This window comes from Poecile atricapillus, chromosome 17 (genome assembly GCF_030490865.1).
Source record: "Poecile atricapillus isolate bPoeAtr1 chromosome 17, bPoeAtr1.hap1, whole genome shotgun sequence".
NCBI lineage: Eukaryota > Metazoa > Chordata > Aves > Passeriformes > Paridae > Poecile > Poecile atricapillus.
The window spans coordinates 2147691-2158225 of record NC_081265.1 but is presented as its reverse complement, the minus strand read 5'-3'; the positions used below and the strand labels follow the sequence as shown (position 1 = coordinate 2158225).

At 45.6% G+C, this 10535-nt stretch overlaps 1 protein-coding gene and 1 long non-coding RNA gene across 5 annotated transcripts in view; one reads left to right on the top strand and one right to left on the bottom strand.

Annotated features, from left to right (window-relative positions):
* Positions 1–3026: 3026 nt before the first annotated feature.
* On the bottom strand, positions 3027–10464 carry LOC131585768 (uncharacterized). Of its 3 annotated transcripts, XR_009279046.1 has the most exons (7): positions 10332–10464; positions 9879–9902; positions 9589–9780; positions 9097–9209; positions 6627–6710; positions 5688–5827; positions 3027–5371 (listed from the first exon to the last, which is right to left on the bottom strand). It is a non-coding gene; the product is annotated as an uncharacterized LOC131585768 (long non-coding RNA). The 3 variants fall into 3 exon arrangements; XR_009279045.1 differs by having other exon boundaries at positions 9589–9902; XR_009279044.1 differs by lacking the exon at positions 10332–10464 and having other exon boundaries at positions 9589–10320.
* Positions 7404–10535, top strand: part of KCNJ16 (potassium inwardly rectifying channel subfamily J member 16) — a 37388-nt gene continuing 34256 nt past the window's right edge. The window contains exon 1 of one of the 2 annotated variants that reach the window (XM_058852234.1): positions 7404–7452. The gene's annotated coding sequence lies outside the window, so the exon portion shown is untranslated. The remainder of the gene's footprint in view (positions 7453–10535) is intronic. The other variant, XM_058852235.1, reaches the window with a different exon arrangement.

The following is a 10535-nucleotide window of genomic DNA, read 5'->3' as shown; positions in this document are numbered from 1 at the left end:
TTACACACAGTGTCAGAGCATAAATGGCAATTGCAAGAATTTCTGCTACAAGACCAGAATATAACAGATAGGGAAAAAAAGGGAAAAGAGGAAGATGTGTTTTTGAACAGAGGAAAAAGATTAATCCAGCTCTAGACTCTATCAGAGGAAACATTTCCAGACAGGAAATTTTTACTCTTGTATTACTATAAGTTACTCTTTCTAATGAGATGATGACTTTTTCTTTTCAAATATAATAATTGATTTGATATTCTGTACAACTCTTTTTACTCAGTGGAATGAAATGTGAAATTGGCACTAAGAAGCAGATCCACCAGTAGTGCTTCAACCACTGATACCTTTGAAATCCTTCTTTGCCGAGCATCAGAACACACAACTGACTTCCAAAGAAGAAATTCTGTTATTTCCTTTCCCCCTTTTTTTTCTTTTCCCCTGCCATTTCTTGACTCCCTTATTACAGTGATGTTTAGCATGTGCCTGCTGTGCAGAGCACCGTTTCTCTGTTTCCCACTTCCTTTTCACATCATTCTTAATGGGCCTTTAAGGACATCTCCGTGTTCCCGGGGTGTTATTTATGGCTCTGACATCACCCCTCAAGGTGAACAGCTCTTTGCAGCAGAGCTTTGACTCTTTTACAGCAAATCTGCCCGCTGCTTTCTATAAAAACAGGAAAACAGCTGCAGCTTTTATAGGTGAGAATGGAGGTTTCTCCCTCTTCTTAACGTCCACTTGGTCAGGAGGAAGTTCAAAATGAGTTTTGGGGGGAGAAACACAAAGGCTGAGTGTGGTCTGCCAGGGCTGAGTTTTATCTGTCAGCCCCCAGCTGACGTGAAACCAAACGCAGAAACCCTCTCCAGATGTTTTTATTATTATTTTATTATTTTATTATTTATTATTTTATTATTTATTATTTTTATTTTATTATTTTTTATTTTATTATTTTTTATTTTATTATTTATTATTTTATTATTTTATATTTTATTATTTATCATCACTTGTGACTTACATGGATGCAGTGTGGGCAAGCACAGTGCAGAATTTAGAAGAAAAAAGCGGCCTTGGCTCACAGGATCAGGTTTTTCTTTAAGAAAACATATATTTTTTTTTTTTTAATACTGTGTGTGCACAGTTTCTCTGTTGGGGGAAAATAAATCTATAAAGAAATACAGCAAAATTAAGATGATCCAGCTCTGTGTAAAGCCAAAGATCAGCTCTGTTCTGATGGAAAATATCCACTTGTTTTCAGCTTCAGCGTTCCTAAATGAAGAACTAAAGCAAAATTATCTTCACTTGAAGACTGCAGTTTGTGCAGGTGTTTCTACCTCCATGAACTGATGCCAAACCTCCCAAATTTTGCCCCAATTTCTGGGTACGGTGTTTGCCACGCCATGTGCACCTCAAGCCATCAAACTTTCAGGCCCCTGAGTGTTTCTGACTCGATTTCTCCTCCCCAAAACAGATTCAGAGCAGTGCTGAGCTGCTGCAGGCTCCAGCAGCAACCAGAGGCTTTATTTGACCGAATGAGTGGTCAAACTTTATTCCTGGAACTCCCAGCAGCTTTTTCTCGGAGCATTCCCCACCAGCTAAAGGGGATGTGTGAGTGCAGAGCTGTTTAAATAAAGACAACTCACAGAAAACGCTCCCGGGGGCACTGCTGCCTCTCCTGGGATCCTGCTGATGTGTGCAGCCTGATCCTGCCACCGCAGCTTCCTCAGAACTTTAGAATTTGTTCTCTCCTTTTTCTTTTTTTTTCTTTCTTTTTTTTTCTTTCTTTTTTTTTTTTCCACTGTCAACCGGCCAAATATTTCAAACATTTTCCTCTTAACAAATGTGTCCTTGTGGGGAAAAGTCCATTAGTAACAGAGTAGTTGCATCTTGTCAGGACCAGACTTTAATGGCTGTTTGAATTTTAACTACTATTTGCTGACTATTTCTCTGTTCAAGCCAACTAAGACCATCATAAAAGCCATTAAATCCCAAGTAAGCGGCCCCAGTGTAGCTGCAGGGTATAACCCCGAGTCTGATCTGAATTTATCCACTGCAAAGCAAAGCCTGTGACCCTCACAGACTTTTGGGAGCTGGAAACTTTTCTGTTTTCCAGAAAGGATTGCCTAGAAGAATAAATGTACAATTCTTGGCCCCAGGGGAGGCCGAGCAGGGCCTGCAGGTAACGTGACACATTGCAATCCATTTTCCTATTTGCAGCATGAATGAAGACACTGTCAAATATCTGGCACCGAATTTCTAGAATATATGGGACAATGCAAGCCAGTGTTTGGATGAGTGGAAAAGTTCCCCGTGCAGAGGGACAGAAAATACAAAGCTGGATTTGGTGCTGGTGGTGAGCAGGGCAGGTGGGGCAGGCTGAATTCGGAATTTCTTCATCCTTTTTGTCCAGCTGCTGCTCCCTGGGCACCTCATGGCATCATCCTGGATTCCATCCTGGAATTTGGCGCCCGGTGGAACAGCAGGAATGGGCAGGGAAGGGAGGGAAGGGACAGGAATGGAGGTGGACACCCACGGCCAGGTGGAAAATCCAGCTGCAAGAGCCCTCCCAAACATCTTCCGTGGATGGAGGGAGGTGGGAATTGCCCCTCACCTCCCCAAACAGGAGAGCTCAGACCCTCCTCAGCCACAGCCTCGCCCTCCTCCATCCCGAGGCTGGGATAACAGGATATCATAGGATAACAGGGTTATCCCAGTGTTCTGTCCATCTCCCGAGGCTGGGATAACAAGATATCATAGGATAACAGGGTTATCCCAGTGTTCTGTCCATCTCCATCCCGAGGCTGGGATAACAGGGTATCATAGGATAACAGGGTTATCCCAGTGTTCTGTCCATCTCCCGAGGCTGGGATAACAGGGTATCATAGGATAACAGGGTTATCCCAGTGTTCTGTCCATCTCCCGAGGCTGGGATAACAGGATATCATAGGATAACAGGGTTATCCCAGTGTTCTGTCCATCTCCCCAGCCACGGGAAATCAAACCCAGCCCCGCAGGGATTTATCCTGCTCATTCCTGTGTCCTGTGGGGACAAAAATTAACTCTGTCAGCATTTGCACTTACTCAACAAACCTAAGCCATTGAAGGTGGTTAGAACGAATAAATCAAAATCAGTGAAAGTTAAAAGGAGAAAAAATTCAAGGCATGGCTCTTAACTGGAAGAAGTCTTATCTTTAAATAGGTGTGAGGTAACAAATGAAGTAACGAAGTGAGAGCAGGAAAGGAGAAAGGCAGAACAAAGGTTAAAACAACTCAGATTTCCTGGTTGTTTACTTGTGGCCCAATCAAAGCCTATTGAAGGAAAGAGAAAGCCTCAGTGGGGTTTGGAATGGGCTGTTAAGACATTCACACATCCTAAATGATCTCTGGATGTAACCAGTGCCTGGAGTGGAGAATGGAGAATTCAAAATAAGCTCCAGTGGGAGCAGAACAGAGCTCACCGAGCCATTTTCCATGCAGAGCCCAAAAACAGCAACAGAAGAAAGGCCAGCCCCAAACAAACCCAGCCCTCACAAGCCATGCTCAAAACAATGCTTGGCGAGGAAGGAGAGCTCTGCTCCGCATTCCGAGCTCCACAGCTGGAGCCAGGGATCCAAAACCGGCCCCTGGGTGGATGGATGGGGAGAGATGGATTCCCTGGGGAGCAGAGACACGATGGCACAGGAATGCTTCACCTTGGTGGTGCTCAGGCCTGGAGCTGTCTCCTGTTGGGGCAGCATCGATGCTGCAGTGAGGGTGGCCAAGGAGAAAGGGTGTAGGGATGAGAGGGATCAAGGGATCATGCTGAAAAAAAATCGTTTCCTTGGGCTTTGCTAATAAAAACACAAAGCTGAGGTTCCCACTCGTAACACTCTGCTCAGTGTCTCGGTAAATCACAGCACACACTTGGCTAAATCATGGGATCATGGAATGATTGGGTTGGAAAGGACCTTAAAGCTCATCCCATCCCACCCCTGCCATGGCAGAGACACCTCCCGCCATCCCAGGCTGCTCCAAGCCCTGTCCAGCCTGGCCTGGGACACTCCAGGGATCCAGGGGCAGCCCCAGTTGCTCTGGGAATCTGTGCCAGGGCCTCAACACCCTCACAGGGAACAATTCCTGCCCAAAATCCCATCTATCCCTGCCCTCTGTCAGTTTGAAGCTGTTCCCTGTGTCCTGTCCCTCCATCCCTTGTGTCTCTCTCCATCTTTCCTGTGGGCTCCCTTCAGGCACTGCAAGGCCACAGTGAGGTCACTCCAAAGCTTCTCCTCTCCTGAACAACCCCAATTCTCTCAGCCTTCCTCCATCCCTCTGATCACCTTGGGGCCTCCTCTGGAGTTTCCCCCAGAGCTCCATGTCCTGCTGGGAACCCCTCAGAGCACCCAGAGCTCCCTTCCCTGCCTCAGCCTGCTCAGGATTCCTCTCTTCCACCAAACCCCACAATGCTCCCACATTTCCCAGCACTGAGAAGCCCCCACTCCAATTTACACCAGGACTGGAGCTGGCTGTGCAGAGCCCAGCTCATCCCTGTGTCTGAGTTTCCTGTGCCTGGTGTCACTCTTGGAGCAGCAAATCCCATCTGTCCAGTGGTGGTTTCACACAATGATCCTGCAGTGCCTCACTTACAAGGCTAATTTGTTTCTAAATATGTTCTCTTTTATTTATTTTTTATTTTTTTTTTATTAGAATCAGCTCAAGGGTTTGCCTGGTCTCAGCGCTGTTTAATGGGGATTAGTTTGAAGTGAAAATGTGTTTTCCATTTGTCTGAGAAAGACACAACAGGGAGCAGAGCCCTGGAGATTATTGAGAGCTTTGGGTGGTTCTGGGAGGCCAAAGGCCAAGCGAGTCCAGCTTTCCATGGAGTGCAATAATCCCCTGGAAAAGCAGAGCCTGGGGTGTCCCGTGGTGCAATTATGGGATGGAAATTGCAGTGTGTGACTGAGCTGGGGGTTATTGGCTGGGTGTCACCCCTGCAGCTCCGCCAGGATCAGGGAACACCGCACTGTGCCCTTCTCCTGCTGCCCCTCACTCCCCACAGCAGCACATCACGGAGATCCCCTCATTCCTGGATAACCCAGCAGGATTCTCCCACCTCAGGATGTTCCAGCAGCTCATCAGTGACACACAGAATTCCTGTTTCCCAGCTCGGGGAGGTCACACCCCGACACACAGCGTTTGTCTGCTCAGTCGTGTCATGCCTGTGCTGCCTGGGAGATTGGAATCTTTCTATTAATTAAATGATTTGCCAGCAGAGGAACTCACTGCTTTGTTTCATCTCTATTTATTCACTTCTCTGTGGTTGCCAAACCTTTTCCTTGCCTGCAGGGCACTGCTCTCTGCTGTGGCTGAGGCACACCGAGGATGCTGAGCAGCCCAGGGGTTCTGCCTGAAAACATTTCTAAAATCAATTTTCCTGGAGAAATTTCCCACCTCAGCATCCTGAAAGAAAGGGCTGGGATCTGCTGGAGCTGCTGTGATCCTCAGCCATCCCTTGGATCTCTGCAGCTGGAGACCCAGCCTGCTTTTTCCACAGGCTGAGGGACACAACAATATTATTCCTATTCTTTCTTTCCTTGATCCCAGCTCTGTGCTGGCTGCATTTCTTGGGACAGGTCGGAATGCTGCTGGTGACCTTGTGAAAACACCGTCTTCATTATGAAAAGCAGGACAGAAATCCCCCTGGGCACAGTGAAATGCCTCACCTGCAATTCCTCAAATACTTTCCACTGCTGTTAATCCCTTTGGGTGTGCGAGGTGCTGCACATGGCTGTTCACTAAATAGATATCAGCTGGAGGAGCTGGACACAACATTCTGGCACCAAACAGCCTGGATGTCAAGCACCTAGAAGTTTAATTTGTGGGTTTATCAACACCCTGAGTGATTTCCTGGGATGGCTCCTCTGGAGGGAGCAAACCCAGCTTGGAACGGGAAAAGGAACTTCCCCAAATTTCACTGGTGGTGGAGGTCAGGCTTTGGCTCAGCTCATGGTGGAGACAGATGCTGAATTCCCATAAAGAACTGTATTTTGGGAAAGCTGAAGAGGTTTTGGGATCTGTGGTTTTGGCCTAGCTCAGCCCTTAATCAGAAACGACATGGCTGGGCAAGAGCCCTCAAAGCTCTGGGAAATGTGCACAAAACGGGATGGACAGGAGCTGCTCCAGCCTGCATGGAAAGCTCAGGTCACCTTTATTCCAGGTGAGCAATCTCCTCCAGTTCACAAGAAAACCATTTTCCCCACGTCAGTTTTTACAGCCCTGTTTTGTTCTGATAAGGGAAACTGTTGGGTTGGGATTGTCCAGACAAGCGCCGAGTTCACAAGAAAAATTAAAATCAGGACTTTTCCAGTTTGTCAGTCATGACCTCCACTAAAGCAGAATTTGCTATAAATTAAATGTTATAAATATGCTCTTCAGACAATATTTTGTGTAGCTTTTGCTAATTACTTTTATTAGAAATGCAATGACTAAAGTGATTGTTAAAGTTAATTTTAAAAAACAGATTCTTCAGGAAATTCTTGCACATTCATTCAGGTCTAAAAAGTCCCAAGATAGAATTTTTGTGAAACATGTGGGTATCAAGCCTAGCCTGGGGTTAAACTCTGTCAGATATCCCTGAAAAATGTGGATTTATGTGGTCTCACCTGCTGGAGTTTTCTCCTGGGAAAGGTGTCTGAACTCCTTGCACAGAGCCAGGAATTCCCGATGGAGAAAGGCACTAAAGGGAGCTGTTGGAAGAAGAAAAAAGCTCGTGAAGAGGTGGCAGCTTGGCCCCAGGAAAGTTGCTGCTCTGTGCTATTTACTTGTTTAATAAACATAAACCCTTTAGATAACAGCCAATCTGCAAGATCTCATTACAGGCCCAACTAAAAAAAATCTGATTACGGTGATGTGTTACGCAAACAGCGTTTATGAATACTTATAAAAAGGAATTTGGCTACTCAATGTTACCTCTTCATGGCAGGTAAATATAATTTGCATTTTTACATGTGGGTGAGCAGCAGGGTTGGCCACAGTCGTGTGAAACCTGCAGCTGACCCCGGGCTCCTTTTTCAGCTCCGTGCAGGAAAGGAATTTATTAATTTATAACATTTTCCGCCCACTAGATATGCCAAAGAATTAGAGAAATTAAAATCAGCCAGGTGAAAGGGAAAGGAAACATCTCAACAACCATTTGTAAAGGGGTGAGAGTATTTAGGATTTAGCAGGGAAAACATTTTAAACTCTTTCTTAGCTGGGAGAGTCTGCAGAGGGAAATGAGAGGGGTCACATCTCTCAGGATATTTGGAAGTTTAACCAAAGCACCAGAAATTGCAGCCAGGGGGGCTCTCCTGGGCTGCCAAGGGGCTCTTGGTGGGGCTCAGAGCTATTTTTGAACCCTACAACTGATGGATAACAACTCTCTTATTTTGCAGCTGTCAATGAACAGGAAGAGAAGAGTTTCCTGAGGAGTGAAATCTTCCTTCCAAGGTGAGGAATCCGCTGGAGACAAATGCCAATGTCACATTCCAGAGCTTCTCTCCTTATTGTGCTTGGCCTGGGGCTTCCTCCATCCAGCGCTGCCACTGGGCCAGCCCAGGACAGAACCAGCCTGTTCTGTCTAATAAAACTTTATTGTGCTGCTTTTCAAAATAGCAATTCCTCTCCTGGCCCTTTGGAAGGCAGGAAGGCACAGAGGCAGGGAAACACAAGCCTATGACTCCTTAGGGCTACTAAGCCCTAAATTAAAATATAAAGCCATAAATGCATCTGACAATGCAGCACGCTTTGGCATTCCAGTTTCATTCCATTAATTGTTCTGGCTTTTTATTTTTTTTGTTTTTTTTTTTTTAATTTAATGAAGAATTCTCACCTCAAAATAGGCTGCTTCCATAAGAAAGCACAAAGATGAAATTGGAAATAACGAATCATTAAGTCTCAGTACCTGCAGAATCACGCCAATGATTTTTTGTTTTTCCCAATGACTTTCTGAACTTCTTTTTTCCTGTCAGTTGTGCTGTCTTAAATCCCAGAATGACAGAAGGATATTTGCAGGATCCCAGGGAGCACTGGGAGCTGCAGAACCTTCCTGCTGTGCACCAGAGAGATCTGATGGTCCTGGAGGTGCTGGATACAAAGGCAGGGACTGCGTTTTCCAAGCTTATTCCTTCACTTAAAAACAACAGAAAAGCTGCCACATCTTTCTCCTGATCTCCCCTTCTCTCACAGCCTTAAAAACCCCAGGAACTGGTGGGAGTAGGAGAGAATGATCCTTAGGTGATGGAAAACAAACCCTTTAACATCAAGAGAAGAGGGGAGTTGAGGATGAAGTTTTATTTCCTGGTGATCTGTGGGATAAATGGAAATGTAACAGCAAAATTGTTAATGAAGAGTAGAAAAAGGATAAATAAAGGTACAACATTTCCACAGAAATATTGCGTTGTTTTGGATGTGTGTTTCACCCCTCTGCAGGCAGAGGGGCTGTGGTGCTGCTCTGAGATGATCTTGGTGTCATTTTTATGATTTTTATGTTTTCTCCTGCTTTGGAGTGCTCCAGATTTGTCCTGGCTATGAGCAGGAGGCTGCTCTGTGGTAATCCAGCCCTTTCAGAGTCATAAATATTTTAATTATGACTTGTTTTATTGCCCAAAGCAGAGATGCAGCCTTGCATTCCACGTGGGACTGGAAAAAGGCTGGACACGTTCCTCCAGAACCCCAAATATTAATCAGACATTCATTTGTTTGGAGCTTTACAAATTTTAGGTGGGCACAAACCGAGATGGAGAATGGTGAAATAAAATTCCCTCTGTATCTCAGGAAGTCAAACTGAGTGACAAAAAGTGGTGGCTGCAGGAAAAAATGCTTGAGGGGTTTGTTTGGGGTTGCTGCAATGTTTGAATGCCCCTTGCCTGTGCTGAAGCAAAGCCATGATTGGTTTTCCACCAAAAAAATTGGTGAATTTTAGTCAGATTCCCTCCTGGATTCTGGAGTTCTCAGGTTCCGCTTACACAACAGCGAAGTCTCAATGCAGGGCAGATTTTCATCCCTGAAATGGGAGTTAAATAAGGCTTGCCTGGAGTAGACAAAACAAGAAGATCCGTAGACTAACTGGAAACATCGAGATTTGAAAATTACCTGATAGGAAAAGGGAGGGGAGCGGGATCAAAGACGTCCCAGGGAATGAAAAATTCCTTCACAGCGCTTCCTGTTCTCTCTGTTATGTTAACCAAGGTAGGATTAGATTTCAGCTGCCAAAAGAAATAACATTTAGAGATTTTTTTTTGGTCTGGGGAAGTGGGACAGAAAGATTTAAGACAGCTTTTTCCGAACTATTTGCTTTTTGTCAAGCAGTCAAGTCTAGTTATTGTTATTAATTTGTATTACAGAACTACCAAAGTGGGGCTGGATTTCCAGGGTACCTGGGGCTGTGGAAATGCTCAGGCAGGGACTGGTGTCACCTCACAGAACCCAGAGCAGCACCAGAGCAGACACAAAAAGGAGTTTTACCCTGAGCTGGGCAGCTCTGGGGGGTTGAGCTCCTCTCTCCAGGTCAGGGCAGTGCTGGAGAGCTGAGCTGGCATGAAAAGAGTCAAAACTGGCTTTTTTTAAATCTAAATACAAACCCACCGTGGATTTAGACACATTGCCACACCTTGGACCAACTCATTCCAGTTCAGTCCTTTAGATTTGGGTTTCTCTTCTCATTTCATGTCCCAGCTTCAGACCTGGTCCCTGGGCAGGGATTGCACGAACCGTACCCAGAAATCCAAATGGTTCAAATTCATCTTCAGGTGCCTGCATTAATCTTCAGTGAACAGCCTGAACATGATGTGAAAAGGGAAAAAGCAGGAGCTGAAACCATTCTGAAAGGTCTCGATGCTGCAGAGCTCCTGTGTGGGGATGAAGGTTGTGCTCACCTTTTTCCAGGGATCTTTTTCTCCCTGTGGAGAGGAAGGACTCTGGGAAGTTGTGTATTTCCATCAGTCCTTCCACTGAACTCACACAGTCCAGCTGTACCATTTGCATTCATCCTGCACCTTTGATTTTTTCCTCTCTGCTCTTGGGTAAAGTGAATTCTAGAAGAAAACTTCTTGCTGAGGCAAATTCCATCAGCACAGGAAAGGACACGGTGTGTGATTTCAAGAGAAAATGAGATTGCACTTCTTGTGCAGGCTGCAAGTCCTTACCTTAACCTCATGCTAATCTAGAAACAAAAGACTTCTTACAGGAAAAAAAAAATATAAATAAAATAGACCCTACTACAAACTGAGCCTGTTTATTCTGAAGTTGTCTATCAGTGGCTAACTCCAGACCCAATCTCATGGGTAAATATTTGCAGAACCATTTGAATGATGAAGGGCTTTTATTACCTGGAGAGTTTCCTGCTCCTTGCCTTGGAAAGGCTCCCCTGGATGTGCAGGGTGGCCCCAGCTCCCTGCCTGGAGTGTCCTGGCTGGGAAGGAGCTGAGGAGGAGCGTGGCTGATCCTCAAGGTGCAGCCGTGCAGACCCCCCGAGCTCGCTGCCAAGGACCAGAGTCAATGTTTAACCCGAGTCCTTGGCGTTCACAGCTCCT